Source organism: Rhipicephalus sanguineus, chromosome 1 (genome assembly GCF_013339695.2).
Source record: "Rhipicephalus sanguineus isolate Rsan-2018 chromosome 1, BIME_Rsan_1.4, whole genome shotgun sequence".
Taxonomy (NCBI): Eukaryota; Metazoa; Arthropoda; class Arachnida; order Ixodida; family Ixodidae; genus Rhipicephalus; species Rhipicephalus sanguineus.
In genome coordinates this window covers 22,554,483-22,577,973 of record NC_051176.1, presented here as the reverse complement: position 1 = coordinate 22,577,973, position 23,491 = coordinate 22,554,483, and the positions used below count along the sequence as shown (strand labels likewise).

The 23,491-nt window shown below is 47.3% G+C and overlaps 1 protein-coding gene across 1 annotated transcript in view; it reads left to right on the top strand.

Moving 5' to 3' along the window:
- LOC119397698 (tachykinin-like peptides receptor 86C) overlaps positions 1-23,491 on the top strand; it is a 907,940-nt gene that overhangs the window by 214,692 nt on the left and 669,757 nt on the right. The gene's annotated exons all lie outside the window — the stretch shown is intronic.

Here is a 23,491-nt window from a genome sequence, read left to right as displayed (position 1 = left end):
AGAAATGAACTTAGTCGGATGTTTGATAATATACACCCAAACACCCGTCTATAATTGCCAATAACAATGCATCGCATAAAAGCATGACATGATTTATTTTTATGACACCACTCATCTCTTACAGTAGCGTAAGCATGAGCATGAATTCAGGTAAACACGCAACATAAACACTTTTTTTTTTTCAAAAGGACGTTATCTGTATCGGATCATGTATAGCGCCGGTTTTAAGCGACATATTTTTAAGTAGAATTGATAGATCGATTAGTCTACATCTTGATAACTCGAAGGTCAAAAAAGTGTTCCGGTATGTCGAGGACTTTTTTAACTGGGTCTTTTTTTTTTTGGAAACCAATGACTCAGTTGCAGACGAGCAATGTGTGGCGCAAATTATTTCGCAATTTTCTGAGTGTTTTAAGCTCTTGACCCTTACTCATGAATTATCTCAAACGAATACCATCAAATTCATCGATATTGCCACGTGCGTTTCTTTATCACTTTTGCTATATTCGGTTTTCGGCCACAAAGACTGCCAGCAACGCTCAGCGCGAACCGCGCCTCATTGTTCGAGAACCTTCACGATCATTTTAGATCGTTTTGTTAAGATTGCGCGCAAGACGCGCACACTCGAGCTTATTCTAGAAATTGCACGATAGCCAGCGATAACGCTGGAATATTCGACGGCACATGTTTAAATGCCGACGCGCTTCACCGCTTGTTAGTTGATCGACGGTCGACGCTCTGTTCGCCGCTATCAGCGTATTGCTGTACTGTGAAATTCAGTTTCCTGGCCACAAGTTCGGCCAAATAAACAGTTTCATCTCGGACGTGCTGACTGCTGTCTTCGTCTACGTGACTACCACGTGACATCTGGTGGAGGTGCTGCTTCATGATCCGGACGCCACCGCGGAGCGCTGACCCAAGCCCAAGCCGCGGAGAAGACGACGCTACAGACAACCCGGATCGTCGTACCAGCCGCCGGCAGAAGGGACTGCACCCAGAGTACGGGCTCCTTCCTGAAAACACCAGGCAACCCAAGACCGTCACATCGACCGCCGAGACGATGACAGCCCCCATGCCGCCTACAACGGTCGTGATGCAACAGCCAAAGGAGCCACCGACTTTCCGTGGATCGTCGTTTGAAGACCCGGAGAGCTGGCTGGAGACGTACGAGCGAGTCGCCACCTTCAATCACTGGGACTCGGAAGAGAAGCTGCGCCACGTCTTCTTCTACCTAGAAGACGCCGCGAAGACGTGGTTCGAGAACCGTGAATCGAGACTTCAAACCTGGGACCTCTTTCGGACGACGTTCCTTAATACATTCGCGAGCATCGTCCGCAAAGAAAAGGCGGCTGCTTTGCTGGAGACAAGAGTGCAGCTACCGAATGAGAGCGTAACCATTTACACGGAAGAGATGACGCGACTTTTCCGCCTGGCCGACGCTGCCATGCCTGAGGAAAAAAAGGTCCGCTTCCTTATGCGGGGAGTGAAACAAGACCTCTTCGCAGGATTGGTGCGGAACCCCCCGAAAACAGTCACCGAATTCCTCACCGAGGCCACAACTATCGAAAAGACACTTGACATGCGGACGAAACAATACAACCGCTCTCCGCTGTCTGCAACCTATTCCGAAGTGCACTCGCTGGCCACCGACGATTTGCGCGAAACCATCAGAGCGATTGTGCGGGAGGAGCTGCGCAAACTGTTACCTTCGCCACAGCATCAAGTGGATTCAATCGCCGACGTTGTCCGCGAGGAAGTCCGGCAGTCGCTTGGAATTCCCGAAGCACCGCAGGCTCAGCCGGAAGTCATGAACTATGCTGCTGCAGCCCGACGCAACGCCCCTCCTCCTCGCCCACGTCAAGACGCCGCACCGCCGCAGCAGTTTCGCCGCCAGGCACCGCCGCCACCACAACCGACGCCATACCGCCCGCCGACAGGACAACGCTGTGCCCCCCGAAAGACCGACGTTTGGCGTGCCCCTGACAACCGCCCGCTTTGCTACCACTGCGGGGAGGCCGGCCACACGTACCGCCGCTGCCAGTACCGACAGATGGGGCTACGCGGATTCGCCGTCAACGCGCCGCGCCCGCAGCCAGGCGAACGGCCTCGCGACATCGACGACTACCTCACCGGGACACAGTGGCAAGGACGACGACCTTCCCGCTCGCCGTCGCCGGGCCGCTACATGTCACCGCACCGCCGGCAGTACGCTGGCCCAAACCGGGGCCGGTCGCCTAGCCCGTATCCGGAAAACTAAGGGCAGCAACCGATGGAGGTGCGGTTGCTGAACGACGAAATGGTGAAGATCCTCCGCCGTCGACGACGCCGCGACGAAGTTCCGAGCCCCCGCCGCACGCCGAACGACGTCGACGTCCCGAAGACGAAACTTTGCGACCGGAAGGAGACCTGACGACGCAACGTGGAAACAGCGGTGCAAACCGACGTAGCCGTGACCCGACGCCACGACGTAACCGCAACGCAAGACGGCGGACTAGCGACCTCGACGTTCTGGTCGACGGCCACAACGTCACCGCTCTCGTCGACACTGGAGCCGACTATTCCGTCATCAGTGGGCCGTTCGCAGCAGAGTTGAAGAAAGTTAGGACTGCTTGGGAAGGCCCCGAGATCCGGACCGCTGGAGGCCATCTGATAACGCCGATTGGTGTCTGCACGGCGAGAGTCACCATCAAAAACTGGACTTATCCTGCGAGCTTTGTAATCCTACAGAACTGCTCCAGGGATGTGATACTTGGAATGGACTTCCTAAGTGACCATGGCGCCGTCATCGACCTGAGGTCTGAGTCGATAACACTAACCTCAGACAAAGCGCTCCTGCCCCATGCGACGCCAGGGAAGCATGCATTGAATGTGATAGAAGAGCAGGTGACCGTTCCGCCACGCTCCAGCGTCATTATCTCCGTCGGCACCGAAAAACCTGCGAACCTTGAAGGCGTCATCGAGGGCGATCAGCACCTACTCCTGAACCGTCAAATATGCGTCGCACGAGGTATAGCCGAGCTGCGTGATGGTAAAGCAAAGGCAGTGCTGACGAACTTCAGCCACGAATATCGGCACCTCAACATTGGTACGACGGTTGCCTACATCGACGAATGTGTAGCCGCCAGCAGTGCTTTCGCCCTCTTCGATGCTGCCGAACCTGCTTCGACGAATAGAGGCCCCGAACCGGATTTTGACGTCAACCCGAGCATTCCGAAGGTCAAGCAAGACCAGCTCAAAAACCTGCTCCTGCAATACAAGGACTGTTTCTCGTCGTCATCGCGGGTCCGACAAACGCCCCTTGCTAAGCACCGCATTATAACAGAAGAAAATTCTCGACCACTCCGTCAAAGCCCCTACAGAGTTTCGACGCGAGAACGTGAGGCCATGAAGAAACAAGTCGACGAAATGCTACGCGACGACATCATCCAGCCTTCAAAGAGTCCGTGGGCGTCACCCGTGGTGTTAGTGAAGAAGAAGGACGGGACACTGCGCTTCTGCGTTGATTATCGGCGCCTGAATAAAATCACGAAGAAGGACGTGTACCCCCTCCCACGGATAGACGACACCCTGGATCGACTTCACAACGCGACGTACTTTTCGTCGATGGACCTCAAGACCGGTTATTGGCAGATCGAAGTAGACGAAAGAGACCGAGAAAAGACCGCTTTTATAACACCCGATGGCCTCTTTGAGTTCAAGGTCATGCCTTTCGGTCTTTGCTCGGCACCTGCGACGTTCCAGCGCGTCATGGACACCGTACTGGCCGGATTAAAGTGGCAAACGTGCCTTGTGTATTTGGACGACGTCGTCGTGTTCTCCTCGACCTTCGACGAGCATCTCCGGCGGCTTGAGGCAGTACTTCAAGCAATCAAGACGTCTGGACTGACCCTGAAGCCAGAAAAGTGCCGATTCGCGTACGACGAGCTCCTGTTTCTGGGTCATGTGATCAGCAAGTCTGGAGTGCGCCCAGACCCGCGGAAAACAGCTGCCATCGCCGACTTCGCCTCACCCACCGACAAGAAGGCCGTGCGCCGATTTCTCGGCTTATGCGCATATTACAGACGATTCGTCAAAAACTTTTCACGGATCGCCGAACCACTGACGCTTCTCACGAAGACTAACGTCGAATTCAGGTGGCAAACAGCGCAAGTCGAAGCATTTCATGAACTAAAACGACGCCTGCAGACACCTCCGATACTTGCGCATTTCGACGAATACGCCGATACGGAGATTCACACCGATGCAAGCAGCGTAGGACTTGGCGCCGTCCTTGTGCAGCGGACGGGTGGACTGGAAAGGGTTATCAGTTATGCTAGCCGGTCGCTGTCTAAGGCAGAGGCGAACTATTCCACAACAGAAAAGGAGTGCCTCGCCATCATCTGGGCTACGTCAAAGTTTCGCCCCTACCTTTACGGCAGGCCCTTCAAAGTTGTGAGCGACCATCACGCCTTGTGTTGGCTAGCTAACTTGAAGGACCCTTCAGGTCGCCTCGCACGGTGGAGCCTAAGACTTCAAGAGTTTGACATTACCGTCGTGTACAAGTCCGGAAGGAAACACTCCGACGCCGACTGCCTGTCTCGTGCCCCTGTCGACCCACCACCGCCCGACGACCCGGATGAGGACAGCTTCTTGGGAGCCATAAGTGCCGACGACCTCGCCGAACGACAGCGAGCCGACCCGGAACTGAAGAGCCTTGTGGATTATCTCGAGGGCAGGACCACCGTCGTTCCGAAGGTATTCACGCGGGGACGGACGTCGTTTTTCTTGCGCAACGGTGTTCTCCTAAAGAAGAACTTCTCACCGCTTCGAGCCGATTGCCTTCTCGTGGTACCCTCGACATTGCGGCCAGAGGTCCTCCAGGCTCTACACGACGACCCGACGTCTGGACACCTGGGTGTTTCTCGCACGCTAGCAAGAATACAGGAGAAGTACTACTGGCCGCGCCTTTCCGCCGACGTCACCCGTTACGTAAAGACCTGCCGGGACTGCCAGCGACGCAAGACACCGCCCACTAGGCCAGCCGGACTTCTACAGCCTATCGAGCCACCTCGACGGCCGTTCCAGCAAATCGGGATGGACTTACTGGGCCCGTTCCCGACGTCCAATACCGGAAACAAGTGGATCGTTGTGGCGACTGACTACCTCACCCGCTACGCCGAGACAAAGGCCTTGCCCAAAGGCAGTGCCGCCGAGGTAGCCAAGTTCTTCGTGGAGCACATCGTCTTGCGTCATGGCGCCCCAGAGGTCCTCATAACAGACAGAGGTACCGCCTTTACTGCGGACCTAACTCAGGCGATCTTCAAGTACAGCGAGACGAGCCACCGCCGCACCACCGCTTACCACCCGCAGACCAATGGCCTCACCGAGCGTCTAAATAAGACCATCGCCGACATGCTGGCCATGTACGTCGACGTCGAACACAAGACATGGGACGCCATCCTTCCGTACGTGACCTTCGCGTACAACACGGCCGTACAAGAAACGACACAGATGACGCCATACAAGTTGGTCTACGGACGGAGCCCGGCAACGACGCTCGACGCCATGTTACCAAACGTGACCGACGAGGAAAACATCGACGTGACAACCTACCTACAGCGCGCCGAAGAAGCACGACAGCTCGCCCGCCTACGGATTAAGAACCAGCAGACGACTGACAGCCGCCGCTACAACCTTCGACGACGCCACATGGAATACCAACCCGGTGACCGTGTATGGGTATGGACGCCAATACGCCGACGGGGACTTAGTGAGAAACTTCTGCGACGATACTTCGGACCGTACAGGGTGCTTCGACGCCTCGGCGCACTCGACTACGAGGTTGTCCCTGACGGCATTACGAACTCTCAGCGGCGCCGTGCGCGACCTGAAGTCGTCCATGTCGTGCGCCTCAAGCCATATTACGCGCGTTAGTGAATCTGAGGACTGCACTTTTGCTTATTATTTATTGTTCTTTCTTGCTTTATTCTTGTTATTTATTGTTGCATGTATTGGCCACCACCCCACTCCCCGTGTCATGTTTTAAGCATCGGGACGATGCTCTTTCAGAGGGGGGCATTGCCACGTGCGTTTCTTTATCACTTTTGCTATATTCGGTTTTCGGCCACAAAGACTGCCAGCAACGCTCAGCGCGAACCGCGCCTCATTGTTCGAGAACCTTCACGATCATTTTAGATCGTTTTGTTAAGATTGCGCGCAAGACGCGCACACTCGAGCTTATTCTAGAAATTGCACGATAGCCAGCGATAACGCTGGAATATTCGACGGCACATGTTTAAATGCCGACGCGCTTCACCGCTTGTTAGTTGATCGACGGTCGACGCTCTGTTCGCCGCTATCAGCGTATTGCTGTACTGTGAAATTCAGTTTCCTGGCCACAAGTTCGGCCAAATAAACAGTTTCATCTCGGACGTGCTGACTGCTGTCTTCGTCTACGTGACTACCACGTGACAATATACTGTTCACTTTTCACCCAAACCGCATATGTTGGGCATAAAACCACGTATGAATAAGCCTATTTTACATACAAATTCGCGCATTGCTAGCTAGTCAAAAGAGGCATCATCAATCATTTTTTTCGTCATGCTCTTATTAAGTCATGTGAGCACGAAATCATGAAAACCTTTCGCAATCAGTCGGACAGGTTGTCTAAAGCAGGTTACCCTCTGCACGTTCAAACTTCAGTTGCGGAATGCTTGCTTCGTAAGCTTCGCAACCCGGAAGGTGCAGTGCAGCAGTGTGTCGAGAAACCGAAGCACCCAGTCATCACATGATTTCGCGCAATCTAAAGAAATTATCTAAGCGTTCCCAAGTGAGGGTAGTTTTTTCGGCTTCCAAAAGGTTGGCTAGCCTTTGTCATTATCGCAACGGTAAACCCACAGGCTGTGATATGAAGCATCGAACCGCATTTGTTTCTTGTACAATGGGCGTTGTATATCGCATCCCGCTTTCCTGTGGCAAACAGTATATCGGACAGACGGGCCATTGCCTTAAAGGGACACTAAAAAGAAACAATGAATCAGTTTGCATTGATAAATTGTACTCTGAGAACTCTAATGTCTTTAATTTCACCATAATAGGTTCATTAATAGAGCAGAAAATCAAGTTCAAAGTTTTATTTTTGAATGTGGCGCCGAAATCTCCGCGCGTTACGTCACGAATTTCAAAGTGCATTTATCGTATTTTGGCACCATTAGCCCAACAAAAATTATTCAGACTTGGTATGTTAAGTCTACGGCCCCCTGAGAGGACAATGTACTTCATTTTTACCGATTATGAAGTACGTAGGCCCTAGCAGGCGCCGTCGAAGGATGTGACGTCATGGCGAATGGTGCGGAAACTTCAAGGTGGCGTCGCCATCCACATTTCCTTTTTGTGCGTTTTCTCGCTAACTAAGCGTCTTCTCGCGGCAAGCGTGCTGTTTTTAGTATCGTGAAACAGTATTTTACTAGTACGCGAAAAAACGTTTTGCTCTTTAGTGTCCCTTTAATGATAGATTAAGGGAGAATAGTAACAACATAAAAAATGGGAGGGGTGGATGGCTAACCATTCATTGTAAATCCTGCGGCTGCGCACCACTCTTTAACGTATGTTAATCAGTGCCAAGCTTGCCATGACAAGCTTACCAGAATACATGAAAAGAATACATGACGAGCCTGGGTTCCGTGTGTATCAGCACTTGGTCGCTTATCCTAAGTCATAAAGAACTGTCTTTTCTAAGAAACTAATTTTCTGCGCATCATATGTCATGTGATGTTTTCCTCAAGCGATACAAGTAAGCGAGTGTGGAGTCGAACATTATGTTGAAAGTTAGCGCCTGTGTTGTGTGTCCTCTTCCTGTGTTCATTCAGCGCTATTTTTCGTCGTCAGTATGTACCAACAAGCCCAAATTTCAACAGTGCTGAATATAAACACATATACACAAGCACATAGCGTACTGAACAGAGAATATTGCCACGTGCGTTTCTTATTATCACTTTCCCTGTGTTCGGTTTTCGACCACAAAGACTGTCAGCAACGCTCAGCGCAAACCGCGCCTCATTGTTCGAGAAGCTTCGCGATTATTGCAGATCGTTTGGTCAAGATTTCGCGCAAGACGCGAACACTCGAGCTTATTCTAGAGTTTGCGCGACAACCAGCGATAACGCTGGAATATTCGACGGCACGTGTATAAATGCCGACGCGTTTCACCGCTTGTGAGTTGATCGACGGTACACTCTTACCAAACGACCGCTTAAAACAACGCATATAAGGCGGAAAGTAGGTCAAATTTTCGACGCTTATAAATGGCTCTCTAAGCGGCCTACTTATACGGCTCTTTCATGCGGCCCTTCTTTATACGGCCTCTGGCTAAGCGGCTCTTTCTTATGCGGCCTAAATTTATGCGGCTCTTCCCTATGCGCGGCCATCTCGTTGCCAGAAGGCCGTTTAAAAGTGACCGCTTAAAGTAACGCATACCGTCGATGTGGTTAAGCGGTATTTCAGGTCAAATCTGTCCGGCTTATATACGGCTCAATATGCGGTCGAAATATATGCGGTACTTTTCGCAAATTTTTAGAAAAAAAGAGAAATCCTTTTATGTTGCAGTTGATCGTGCAGTCCTCTTTTTTTTACTTTTGTTCTCTTCAGCCTTTCAACTCATGAATATGCATTTACACATCACAAGAACACGGCACAGAGAGTCACAAACCATGTATCAACACACACACACACTCCACCACGGGGATTTGAACCCAGGCCAACCGCGTGACAAGCAGACACTGTAACCACTACGCCACCGCACCACACGATCTTGGTGGACTTCCGCGGCTTTATATATGCACTTCACGTTATCTTGGACGATTTTACGATCGGCTACAACGCTATAATTTTGCATATATGAGAGGCATCGTTCGCGTATAATGCGCGTGTATACGTGTGCAAGACCTTAAGCGAACCCTCGCGGGCAGTCACAGTCAGTTTGTGTGTGGAATTATGTTTCTCGTCCGACGGCTTGCGCATCCCGCACGGAGACAGAGGTGAACAATGAACGATGCGTTTCCGAGTGCATTTCCATTTGCCGGCATCATACAGCAGCCGAACGTGCCCTGATGTGCAACCAGCCGCCAAAGAAAAGTTTTCTGCGATGTTTGACGCAGTACAGGCGGTGGAAGTCAGCTGATCTCATCTCTCCTTGGCGAAGTACAGTCTCCCACGTCCTTCGCGAGCATCGCGTTGATGTCGGTGCGTTTATACGGACAGTATTATGTAGAGGTTCATCTCAGAGAATCGGATTAAAACACATAATCGCTTATTCGCGCAACTGATGGGTTTGGTGTAGTGCAGCGCGTACGAGACGACGGACCAGCTTTCAGAACGGGCGCGCTCATTTCTCTCTCGAGTATAGCATAGACGATGAAGAAACGTTGTTGTTGAGTCGAAAGAACAACGAGCCTTCGCAGAAAAAGAATGCAGTCTCCCGAGCTCGAGGCTGACGGCGCGGACGAGCGATGCCGTGGAATTGTCATGGTGGGGAGGACGGCGGGTCTGAGGTTGTTCGTTCTCGTGGTTCGTTCGTTGTTGACAGTTGGAAGTGATGCTCCCCTTGGCTTCCACAAACGATGAAACGTATAGTGCATGACTGGCGCGGAAAGAGCACGCATGAAATCGCTTGCATCACCCGTTAGAACATATGTTTCCTGCCAAGCGTCGCATCAAAAGAAGCTAGCAATGCTTGAAATCGAATGAAGTCACAATATGATCCAGCTTTTAAGGATAAAACCATGCTATTTCTTCAAAAGTCAGAAGTGGCCTGAAGGATTCAGAAGGATCATGTGAACAATTATACTGAATGATGCAAAGATTAACTTGAAACATTCTAATATTTAATAGGTGCTGTTAAATCTAAATAACAACCCCAAATTAAATATGCACTTGTTTTGCACCTTGAAGCTTCATGAACGTTAAGCTCTATAACATGCCTCAGTTGACCACATATCAGCGCCGAACAGCGATCTGGTGGAGGCCCTGTGTTGGGAAACATAGCAGGTTGAAGGTTGTTTTCGTATTCCACCCATTGTCGACGAGTGAAAGTGATTCTTTCCTTGGCTACGAGATGTGATCGGAGCGACAAGGGCCAGTATTACTTCACTCCACGTCATCCAGTCGAGTATGCTTTGAGCTTAACAACGCTTTAACGTATAAACTAGCAGAATGCTAGAAGTGGCTGAACTCGGGCAGTAATCTTGACTTCTAGGAATAAATGTTCACCTGTCTTAAAAATGTGCAGTCAGTAGCATCCTGCTTGATTCGGATCATGGGACACGACATGCAAACGTATAATACTAAATAGTAGATATAGAGGAACAATTCTTTTACTCAGTAGGTGTCATAATTGCAAATAACAGCTGCAAATAAAAAGCACGCTTTCACACTAATAGCACACCCATAAATGTTGAGCTTTACGTGTCCCAGTCAACCTCCCTCATGTTCAATACCCGGGGCGTAGCCAGAAATTTTTTTCAGGGTGGGGGGGAGTCATCCATGCTTTATGTATGTTTGTGCATGCGTTTGCATGTCTGTGTGTATATATACACAAGCAAAATTGAAAATTTTCGGGGGGGGGGGTTGAACGCCCTCCAATGCCCCCCCCCCCCCTGGCTACGCCCCTGTTCCATACCATGTAGCTTTACGTGCACCTTTATTTAAATATAAGCTGTCATGCAACATCCTTAGCTTTGGCTGGTACAGCAGCTAATACAAACTGTGCTTGAGAATTCAAGATTTATTGCCAGTACCAACACTAGCTATACACAATAACATTCTGTAGTAGTTCAAGCGCAAGTGTTGCAGCTTTTTTTTCAGAATTAGCAGCTCATATAGCGCTCACATAAGCATGCAGACATACACGTCTAAATGTGCAGCTATTATTCTTTTTTACGAAGAACTGCGTGAAATAAACTGGCACAAGGAGACGCACGGACAAGCGTCTTCCTTGTGCCAGTTTATTTCGCGCAGTTCTTTGTAGTCATGGATTACCAACTTGCCCAGCGATCAATTCTTCAATATTATCCTTTACGTGCAGCCCCCTTCCGTGGCAGTTACCACGGCACACCATCTGTCAGACATTGTGCCACATGAAGGGTATTTGCATATAGTACTAGATTTGTCCTTCACTAAATGTTGAGACCTGAAATGTATTTGTTATTTTTCTGGTACCATTTCAAAACATGACCTTTCCCTTGCAGTGTTGAGACATATATTTGCAATAAGTTAGTCAGGCATCGAGTCCAAATCCATCACTGTGCCAGCCTGGCACTTAATTATGTATGCATGGGTCCCTTATTTCCATTCTCTGCTTCAAGCCCTTCCCTTCACCCATTACTGTAGAACTGTGGCATTTAGGTGTTCCATCTGGCACCGCTAATTGTTGTTACATTTTGTGCCATTTCTTCGAGTACCCATGCCAGTATTTAGTGCACTAAGTGAATGAAGGAACATGTTATGCTGCTGCGCAGCTGCATACTGAGCAGAACAATGAGATGTAGAGCCATGAGAGAAAATATAGAGAATATTGTCACGCTACAACGCAAACACAAGACAGTGAGAAGTTCTACAAGAGTAGGAGGACAGCTTGTTGACACAAAAAAAAATAGCAGGCACAAACATGTCTAGCAAGACTGAAACTTGGGCTAGTTGGTTGTCCTTCATGATGAACCAGCAGCACAACCACACACAGAGGAAAGGTACACGAAACACAGCACTGTGTTATGTGCCTTCTTTCCTATGTCCGTGTGTGGTTGCACTGCCGGTTCATCATGGACAAACATGATGTCTTCGGCAAAATCCCAAAGACCCACTAGACATTGATGTTCATTGATGTCCCCATTGTCTTTCTCACCTGCAGAGCACAAGCATCACTACATATACAATAGGATGCATTGCAAGGGTTCTTCACCTATATGCTCTCTTGTTGGAGTAATAGGGCATTGTGTGAACAAAATAACGAATGTAAAAATAAAATCACCCTAAAATACATGCCATATTCTTTATTGCTCAATTTTCAACCTCCACGTGTTCCACTTCAGCACCTGTGCACATAATGGCCCCCTAAAGGATCTCGGCAGTAGTTTCTCTGAAGTGGTTTTCAAAGCTGCTATTGGATTAGATTAAGCTAATTGAATCTCATGAACTTATCCTTTCAAAACAAATAAGGGGGCAGTCCACTTGTTATTTTCTAGCAAGCTACCTTAGCAATTTGGCTTTGAACGTGTGCACTTTCCTTGCAATTGTGTCCCAAACAATATTAACTACAAGACACATCATTCTACACTCTTAAAAGAAAAGGTAGTGCTACTTACTAACTTTGAGGTAGTAAATTGCTGTCACAACATTCACTACCTAAGTAGTAACTGCAGGTAGTAAACGGCAAGGTAGTAAAGTTACTACCATGTCATTTACTACCTGCAGCTATTACATACCAAAGGTAGTAACAGAAAGTTAGTAAATTTACTACCATGACAGTTACTAGTTCCTGTTACTACTTATTGGAAGGTAGTAAGCTAAGCTAGTAACATTACTACCATGACGGTTATTACTTAGTTACTAAATGCAGGAAAATAGTATTTGTAAGTTAGCAAATTTCCACCGTGAATGTTAGCTATTTGCAGCAACTATTGATGAAAATTTGCTACATCATTTGATAACGTCAGTCAACTTCATGAACTAGAAAAATTGCATCTTACTTAATACAAGGAGCATGCATCAGCTAATCTCACAGAAGTATATCCCTTATGAAAAAAATTAATGTATTTCAATAAAGAGACTAATGTCTTTAGACATCAGAATCATTAGACTGTCTTTTGCCAGTCTAATGCGCTTTCTCATGCACACCTAATGAGGGTCTACAAGGAATTGGCTGCTGTTAGTGTGTAGAATTCTGATGTATGAGTTTCAGCGTATTGCAGCCTTATGCCTGCAACAGCATGTTTGCTGCACACAGGTCAATAAATCTTTTTGTGGTTAACAATACGAAAGTGTGTAGGCTTTAGAGGATTGTAACAAAAATATCAGCAGAACATTTCCAGCAATGACTATATCAACAGCGTTCTTTACATGTAAGAGTATTTTGAAGCCAATAAGTAATCTTGTAGGCCTATGATGCAGGCATTTGGAAACAAGCTCTACATTGTCAATTTATTTAGTTTCAATGGGACAATAAATGGGGCTAGTTGATTCAATTCCCATGAAAGTGCAGTTTTATAATCACAAACAAACCAATAAGATGATACGAGAAGTTTCCAGGAGTAAGTGCTTTTTTATTTAATTTCTCGACGCGGCACTGACGATAGGCTCTCCTGTGCTGCACTGTTGTGGTGGTACAGTTGCTGTATTTGAAACCTGCAAGAGAGAGTGTGAAAATGTAGTTTGGCATTGAAGCGAACAGCTTAGCGCAACACATCAACAGATGCTGCAATTTATGATTGATGACTTTCTGTTTCGAAATAGTGATATCATTTTTACCATTTTACTTGAATAATCCACGTGTATTCAATGCCCAACCCCATAGCCTTGGCTTAATGCTGCTTTGATCAAAAACATAAGAAAACAAACCGCTATACAGCACTTCTGAGGGCTGTGGTGTCATAGATAGGCCAGCTATCATATACAGGCCAATTAGCTCGGTCAGCTTCTTTGATGTAACGTTGCATAACAGCATCCTTTCGCTACTCAAATGGTACTCCATGCATGACTCCTGGATGACTCCAGGAATAGGCTATTCTGCCATGAGAAACGCCCTCATCCGATCATGCCCTCAGTGGACGGAAACAAGTTTTACGATTCAAGTGGAACGCTCGAGGAGCGCGGGGTTCCCTAGTGCTCTTTTGAGCTCCCTAGCTGAAAAGATGCTCGTCACTCTTAGAACGACCAGAAATAACAGGCCAAACAAGCACACTCGCTCTCCCTTGGCTGACGTTCCCTACATTCACGGTTTCTCTCATAGGTTGAAGAAGACTGCAGGCAGAGTAGGCATAAGAGTTTTGTGCTCCATCCCAAACCATCTGGCCTCCCTATGCAGGCTAGTTAACAGGGATGAAACAGTATCCTTTTGCTGTGACAAGAAGCACAGAAATCATTTCATTGAATGCGTGAAGAACGTCGTTTATGACATTCCATTATCATGCGGAAAATCATATGTAGGACAAACCGGACGATGCATAAATTACAAAATGCGTGAACATGCCAAATCTTTAAAAGCAACAACAGGCAGGAACCTGGCATTGTACATCATGCGGCTGCTCCCCATTGCTTGACAATGTGCAAGTTCTCACGAAATATCGGGAGTAATGTGCTCACAAAATTTGTGAGGCGCACATAATTCACAAAAGGGGAGCAGCTTGCGTTAGCGCGCTATCACTAGCACTATTTGACGAAGAAATTAGCTGCCATGAGCCTCAATTGTGATCACTAAGCTTGTTGTCACATGCTTTTGTTTTCTTGTTTTGTTTTCTGTTTTATTGTTAGTGGTTGCAGTTTTCTAGCCTTGCTGTCACTTGCTTAAAAACCTTTTTTTTTCAGACCCTGGTTCTTCGTTTTTGTTGATTTATGAATGTCAGACTTTTAGCGGTTTTAATCAGTTTGGTATTGACCACCATGTCATTGTTCTTTTTTGCCATTTTTTGCTTGTGTTTATGTTTTAATGAAATCGGCTTCTGCCGCATCTTGTAAACCCTATCCAAAAAAAAAGCCGGGCGGCCGAGTCACTTGATAGCATTTGTGCCATTTTTCGATTTTTGCTCGCCTGCCTACAGATTCTCAGACTTTCCAATAAGGAAATCAGTTGATAGTCAGCTCTGTGCCCTGTATGTTCTTCGTCCCAGTTGTCTGCGCTCTTTTGCCACAAAGAAGAATCCACATTCAAGTGCGTTGTTACTTGTTAAACATCTTGACAGGATAGCACAGCTACTCAAGAAAAGAGCACATAGCAGTGCTGAACTCACGACTAACTTTTCTAGAAATCACGCAGATACTTAAGATATCACCTGAACCCAAGTGTTTTCACAGAGATAACATCATTTACAATGGTCGATTCCACGAAAGATAAAAAAAAGGTGTATACTTGATGTTTCCGATTTTCCTGATAATTTTGTATGTTGTGCACATATGACTGCACAGCACGAAATCGCAATTTGTTTTCACATAAAAATTTTTTTCAACACAGGAAAATTCGACGAGCGTCGCCGGTTGACGACGACCATCTTACGAAGAGTGCGTTTTCGTAAATTCGCAACCATGCTGGCAGCTACTGAAGCTATACATTACAAATATCTTTCTATTTAGCATAAGTAGAAGTGAAGAAGAAATAGCTCTTATAATTTCATGGAATTCTGAGCAAATTATGCATTTTTAAAAATTCACGAAAAACGCTGCGTTAGTGAAAATTAGTCAAATTTGGGACGCTATGGTTACTTCTGTGAACATCTTAGTTTGTTCATATTTGCTGTATGAATAGGCCTTTATGTGAATAATGAACCTCTGCATTTGTATTTCTCTAATAATTTTCAAAGTAGTAAATTTTCATGTATTATTTGTATGGTCGCCCATTTGATGTCGTCACCGATCATCATGCACTATGCTGGCTGTCATCATTGAAGGATCCCTCGGGCCGTCTCGCCCGCTGGGCACTTCGCCTGCAAGACTACGACATCCGCGTGCTGTACCGCAACGGACGCCAGCATGCTGATGCCGACGCCCTCTCGCGCTCCCCCTTGCCTGACGCCAATGCCTCCTGCTCAGTATCTCACATTGCTGTTTCTTCCATCGACGTTCACACCATCACTACCGAGCAGCGCAAGGATAAATGGATCACCTCGCTGATAGACTTGCTCACTGATCCGTCGGCAACACCAACCACTCGCCCGTTGCGTCGTCAAGCCCACAATTTCGCCATTCGTGACAACCTACTGCACCGACGCAATTACAACGCCAACGGCCGCCAGTGGCTACTTGTGATACCCCGAAGTCTGCGTGCTGAAATATGCGAGTCCTTCCACTCTGATCCGCAATGCGCGCACTCTGGGGTATCCAAAACTTACCACCGCATTCGACAACGATACTTCTGGCGAGGGATGTACCGTTACGTGCAGAAGTTCGTCCGCTCCTGCCTCGATTGCCAACACCGAAAACCTTCAACGCACGTGTCACCAGTCGGTCTACAACCATTACCTTGCCCTAACCATCCGTTTGGGCGCGTGGGCATCGATTTGTATGGACCACTTCCTCTGACCTCGGCTGGTAACCGTTGGGCCATCATCGCCGTTGACCATCTAACGCGATCTGCCGAAACCGCTGCCCTCACAGCGGCTACAGCGTGCGATGTTGCCTCCTTCCTGCTACACCGATTCATGCTGCGTCACGGTCCACCCTAGAAGCTTCTCAGCGATCGAGGCCGTGTCTTCTTGTCGGAAGTCGTCGAAGCCATTCTCAAAGAGTGCCATGCTGTTCACCGCAAAACTACTGCTTACAACCCGCAGACGAATGGCCTAACCGAACACTTTAACCACACGCTCGGCGACATGCTCTCAATGTATGTCGCCGCCGATCACACAAATTGGGATGCCATTCTGCCCTTCGTCACCTACGCCTATAATACCGCCCCTCAAAGCACTACTTGTTTTTCACCCTTCTTCCTGTTGTACGGAAGGCACCCGTCGCACACCATTGACACGATACTACCCTACAAGCCGGATCCATCTGAGTGTGCGCCTATTTCTGACACAGCCAGGCTTGCTGAAGAGTGTCGCAAGCTTGCAAAGACCTTTACAACGCACGAACAAGAGCGGCAGAAGAGCCTTCGCGGTGGCACCACCACTTCTGAGTCCACGTTAGTCGCCGGAGCGCTCGTATGGCTCTCGGTCCCTACCACTGCAACTGGCCTCTCTTCAAAACTACTGCCGAAATACGAAGGCCCCTACCGGGTCATCGAGCGCACATCACCGGTCAACTACCTGATCGAACCCATCGAACCAGCTTTGGACATGCGCCGTCGAGGGCGCGACATAGTCAACGTGGAGCGCCTCAAGGCCTACTAACCCACTGATAGTGACAAGCTGTTAGGTCGCCGGACGGCTCCCTTTTAACCATTAAGTTTATTGCAGAGAGTAGTGAAGACAGGACAAGAAGGGACACAGATAGGCGCTATCTTTTAAGTGTTTTTTGGACTCAGATCACACATATTTATAATTTAAAAAGAAAAACTTCAACATGCGCAGGCACAGCTGCGTCCAGGAAAAATAGTTATTTCTTTGACAAGTAGTGTAATGACACACTAACGCAATCTCGGCCAAGATTATGAATACTTGCTGACTCAATAATCAATGTAGTATAGTTTCTTTACTGTTTGGCAAACAGGCAATCGCTGCGTTTCTTTACATTGTTGCAATGTTCCCTGAATCTTTCCTTGAGATGTTGCCCCATTTGCCCTCTATAATGCTTACCCCATGATAGGAGTATCTGATAAACGGTACCTTATATGCAGGGCACGTAACGTGTCCTGTGATTCTTATTGCAGCCAAGCCTCTCCTCTGAGTATCTGGGTTGCTGCTTTTCCATAGTTTAGCATGCTTATTTGAGGCCATGAACATTATGCTGATGATCCCGAGCACCAACCGTTTTTATATTGTTGAATATTCCGTGCAGATATGGCATCGTGGCAAACATTTTTCGGCCATCAAGATTTGGCTTTTTTTTTTTGGCTTGGCAACTGGAAGGTGGTTTTCTGGGTAGGGCATATGCAAACGATACAGCAAGGTGAACAGGATATCCTGCTTGTGTCAGGGGAGTTCTTTGGAAATTAAGGCTTGTCCACAAGTAATAGGAACAGAAATTTTACTGCGTTAGCGAGCCACAGTGGCATAGGCAGAAATTCATTTCGGGGAAGAGGGCGAGTGGGGGCATGGGCCCGGTCTGCTACCCCCTCGCTACGCCACTGTCCAAGCAGTGTCAGACAATGCACCTTTCTACCATTATTGAGTGGGAGAAACTAAGAGGCAGCAATGGCTTGTTTCCCATCAGTTCGTATAACTAGCTCATGCACTTTTTATGCAAATGAAATTGTACATTCAGGAACCTGATATGGTACAATCCTTGCCCGGATGCTCGTGGGTAAGCACCAGTGGGTGTTAGTAATCATGTGCCAGTGTTAATATGTTAGTGGCTTCAGATTCGAAAGAACCTTTGTGGTATTTAATAAAGAAAGACGCAGTCATCCTCATATCTAAAACATTTAAAAACTTATGTGCTTGCATATTGTACTAAATAATCATGTTCCTATTTCTTGTGGACGAGGCTTGATTTCAAGAACTCGCTGGATGCAAGCAGGATATCCTGCTCCCCTTGCTGTATTGGCTGCAGAAGCCCTACTAAACAAACACCTTCCAGCTGCCAGGCCAAAGAAATGGCTAATCGTGATGGCCAAAATATGTTTGCCACTATGTCATACCTGCACGGGATATCCGACAATATAAGAACGGTTGGTGCTCGGGCAATCATCAGCATAGTGTTCACGGCCTCAAATAAGCGTGCTAAACTATGAAAAGGTTGCAACCCAGACACTCACTTGGCTGCAATAGGAATCACAGGACACATTATGTGCTCTGTAAGGAAGGCATCGTTTATCAGATGATGGGATAAGCATTATGTGGGGCAAATGGGGCAGTGTATCAAAGAAAGGCTCAGGGAAGACTGAAACATAAAGAAAGGCAGTGATGACTGGTTAGCTGAACACTGGAGCATGTGTGGTTGCTTCCCACTTTTTGATGAGAGTTTCATCGTGCGTATGCACAGCAACGAAACTACTACATTAAAATTGAGTCGGCAACTATTAATAATCTTGGCTGAGATTGCATTAGTGTGCCTTCACTATCTTTAACAAAGAAATAATTATTTTTCTTCGATGGAGCTGTGCCTGCGCACGCCCAATTTTTTTTTTCATGGCAGCACCACACAGTTTCACCACAGTTTCATGGCAGCACAAACAACACAGATGTTCGATGGAAGATGGAGGAGGCTTGAAGAGACGAAAAAAATCTTCAAACGGTATGTCACTGCAGCCAACTCTTGTACGAGTAGACTTGCCTTCATCAAGATGGCAACATCAAGAATTAACAGTTGCTCCCTTTATGAAGACAACTCCAAGTTTCAAAACGTTGGCTCTGGCGACATCCCATGTTCAAAGATTACAAGCTCAACAATACAAACTATTCGACGTTCCATGTTCAAGGAATGCAAACTAAATAATATGCATTGCACTGAAGTGCAGAAGGTACGTTTCTCACTCCTAAGCTAAAGGCCAGTATATGCTGTATATCAATAGACCTTATGCAAAATTGCTGCCATCTGTTGGAGGTTTGACGAAGCTAACGATTCGGCGCCATGTTGGAGGCTTGTGCCCGAATTCTATTGCTGTCGCCGCTATCACTTCTTGCTTGTATCCGCTTTGGTAGTCGGCAATCAGGGCATAAAAATGTCAGGCGGGCCTGTACACGTTACCGGCATTTCCTAGTTTTTACGTTGACGGTTATTACGTGTAAAGAACCGCCTCACAGCGAGAAGAAGGTACAAGTTTGACACTGCGAGTCACGTGCAGGCCTGTCGTCGTCGATAATGAAGCTCTGCGCTAGGTTACAAATTGGCCTGTCTGTTTTCAGTGTAGCGAATAAAGCGTTGTTAGCTATCTGAATATCATGCTTGTATAATGTAGGATGGTTGGGAAGAGGCTTTATTTAGCGCGGCTAGGCGCAGCGATGACGGTAAGAAAGTGCAGTTGACCCAATTCAAAGCATATTTCATGAGGGACAGCCTATGTCGAGCCGACGTAGTGTCCATCTAATTTTAAATAAAACGTTGTCCTCTTTTTATCTTTGAAATAATATTATTTCGCTGTTGTAGTCATCCGACCTATGTTATGTACAGAATTACCGTGCGATTAAAATGCAGAAAATTGCGCATCTCATGCACGTGGAAAGTGAACATGAAAAGTGTAGTGTCTCCTAGAAGTAGATGCCGATCAGCTGGTATTTTATTGAATATCCTTCCGATATGTGATCCTATATAACAGGAAACGCCAAGAATATTCGTGTTCACATTGTCGCTTTAGGGGCCTACTGGTGCTTTACAATTTAAACCCGTTGCGGCAAGGCAGTTTTGCTTCGCCGACTGAAACCGCCTCAGCGCGTAACCAGCGGTAGCGCACCCACGGTAGAATGTAGCACATTTCCCGGAACAGCATTTTATTTAGTTTCATAAGAAAAGTACCACGCACTTGAAGCACCTGTTAACATTTCATAGCAAACTGGAGTGTACAGAGGATTTTTCCGAAGGGGGGATCAGCTTTTGGGAGAACCTGATTTGCTCTTCCTGGGGTATAAGTTAAACAAAAAAAGTAAGGGGTGGGGGCGGTCAGGACATCCGGGCAACCCGTCTGAACCTGGCAGTGATACCACATGAAATGCTTGAAAAATACGCATAGTGAAGAAATACGCACGCAAAGCATCCCACCAGACGCTACCTTGTTAAACTCCACCATCGAAAACAAACTACAAACAACACGCTCCAGCACAATCGGTCCGTCCGCTGCAAATCAATGACGCGCACGAGCTATCTGTCTAACATGTAATTGTTATCGCAATTTAATAAACAAGCTAATATCAACAGCAGCGCAGGCATGCGCGAGTAGCCGCGATGCAGCTTTGAAGCTCGTACACGAAGCGGGTTTGTGCCTGCAGCAAGCACACGGTGCGAAAACTTTCTTGTTCTGGCATGACATGAAAGAGTGTTCTCTGATGAGTGCCGATGCTGTCACATACCGCATATATTAACGGCGAACGGAAACACGGCGTTAGTCGTAAGCAGTAACCGAAGCAACGGAACGATCTGCTGATTCTCGTCGGCCACGAGGAAATGTACTAACATGGAGGCTTGTTTCCTGCAAACCTTCTTTCAGCATCCCAATTTCCTCAATCTCAGCAACACAGCACTCGAAAATATGTTGGCATTTTCGTTCTTATCAGCCGCCACACGTTGATATGTACGCTCCTTGTCTACATGCGGAGCGCGCTTAGCCTTCAACATGGCGGAAATGCACACAGCGGCCGCTAGATGGCAGCAGATTTTGCATAAGGTCTATAGGTGCTATGTGTCCAAACTGTCGCAATCTAGTGATGAAAAGAAATGCCTACCACTCATTATGGCTTGCCCGGGCTTGCAGGAAGTATGCTCCTATCTTGTACTGCAATCTGTCCTCTGTGTCGGTGCCATGAACAGCTCTCATCGCTGATACATGCATAATAGGATACCACAAGGAAATGTGATTTTCACTCAAGACAAACCCACCACACACAGATAGTGAGTACCAAACATGTCTTCAGGCAAGTCTATATTCATATATTAAAGAGATCGATCCTTGAATGAAGGGATCAGGGTGCAATAAGAACAGGTATTAGTGGACCAGCCACTTGCAGACTATTGAAAGAGTGCCATTGCGTGTTCAACATTCACACATGTACACAGTAAGCAATCAGTCATGGCACGTTACCAGTAAAATGTAACAGTGTTTACAGTTACCTAAGCCAAAAAAGTGGGATAGGTTTCAAACAGGAGAAAGTGCCTCAGACAGGCTGGCCGACGTTTCCATAGGGGGACCTATCTTATCGAAGGCACCTTGTCATCCTTGGCGTGTTAGTTTTTAAAGGGTTAGTGTTGACGTCCATGTCTAGCGGTGGTGCTTGTCGCTGCTGGGTAATTGCTGCCTGGAAAGAGAAAACTAGAGAGAGGAGTGTACCCTTGCCACATCATTTCAAGAAAGTTTGCAACGGCGCTCAGGCCTCTCATCTCAGAAGTAAGGGGAGCTGCAAAGAAGAAAAAAAAGCAAGAAAAAGGAGAAAAAGAAAAAAATGGAAAGGGGGGGGGGGGGTCTACTGAGCGAGAGCCGTCAAAGGCAAAAAAAAAAAAGAGTGGAGCATATGAAAGCCACTTGGAAGGCTGCAGAAGGGCGGCACGTCTAGCCCTCACAAAGGGCTGCAGAAGATGGTGGGTAAGGCAACTACAGGGGGGAAAGCGGGCGGCGTACTTTTAAAAGCCCACATGTGGAATTTAAGTGATATTGAGAGGGTGTCTGAAAAACACGTGCTTGATGGGTGAAGTCATTGGCTCTGGTACAGTTAGAGTTACAGAGTTTCCAAAAGTAACCGTTACAGTTACAGTTACTGTGACAAGTAACGTCGTTACTTTGTTGCAGTTACTGTGACGAAGTAACGTCGCTACTTTTCCGTTACTGTATAAAATAAATAATAGATTACAAACCAAACGATAGATTCATTTATTAAATATGTACGAAGGATGCGGGCAGTCAAAATTGCACGTGGTAAAACCCTAGACGAAGTAAACCTAATAGGGGGCCAAACACAAGCATTGTTGTGTACACCTCATTTTGTTGCACCAATTTGTTGTTCATGCACGTTGGTGAAAAAGGGAATTATTTGCAAATAATAATAACAAATGTCCTCTGATACTCAAAATGGAAAATGTGGTTGATGCACTAGAACGACAGCAGTATCATAGGATGTTTATTAACGACACCCAGAAGCGCATGCAAATAGCAACGGAGAGTGTGTGACGAATGAAGACGACGTCCATTGTGTCTGTTCCATATATATGTTCAAGGTGTATCAGACCCTGTTCGGTAGCTTTTGCGTCCTGGGCATACAAACCGTTTCTAAGTCCCGTTATACTCTGGGGCATGTGTTCGCGAAACCCAAAGATTGCACACCTGCAGACGATCAGAGTAGGGTGATATACAAGCCCGATGCGGGCATTGCGACGCGACTTGCATCGGCGAAACGGGAAGGAAGAATCAACGAGGCTTAAAGAAGGCAAACGGGATGTTGTTAAAGCAACTCATGCAACGCATTCTAAGATGGAGCTTGTTTAACACTTCCGGAGAACAGGGCATAGCTTTGACGTAAACACTGTGACGACGCTGGCTCGTGAACGAAGGTGAGGGGAAGGAAACTCCTGGAATCGCGGTTCATTCGCCGCGACGCGTCGGCTTGCAATATAGTTACTGTATATGGCACCTTTAGGAGCCATGTCGTAGCATATATAGTAACTATAGTCGGATACAACTTAAGAAGTCAGGAGAGACTAAAGAAAGAAATAGTCCGCTCATGCACGCGCCGATGTTCCAAAGGCGAAGCCACCGCCATCCCGCTCATGATGTCCGTCCCGAGTGCGCGCCCATTGGTGCGGCTTGTGTTCATCTGCCTTTGAGGAGAAAATGCCGCTGACTTCTAAAGTGTATCCGACTATAAACACCCCACCTTCCCCTACTGGTTTAAAGGACGTATGGGACACTGGTCGATCTCCGCAAATTTTTTCTTTCTTTCCTTTTCTTTTCTTGTTGCCAGTGCATACTGAGGATGTCACATGCATAGGAGGCGAAACGTCCATGTGATTT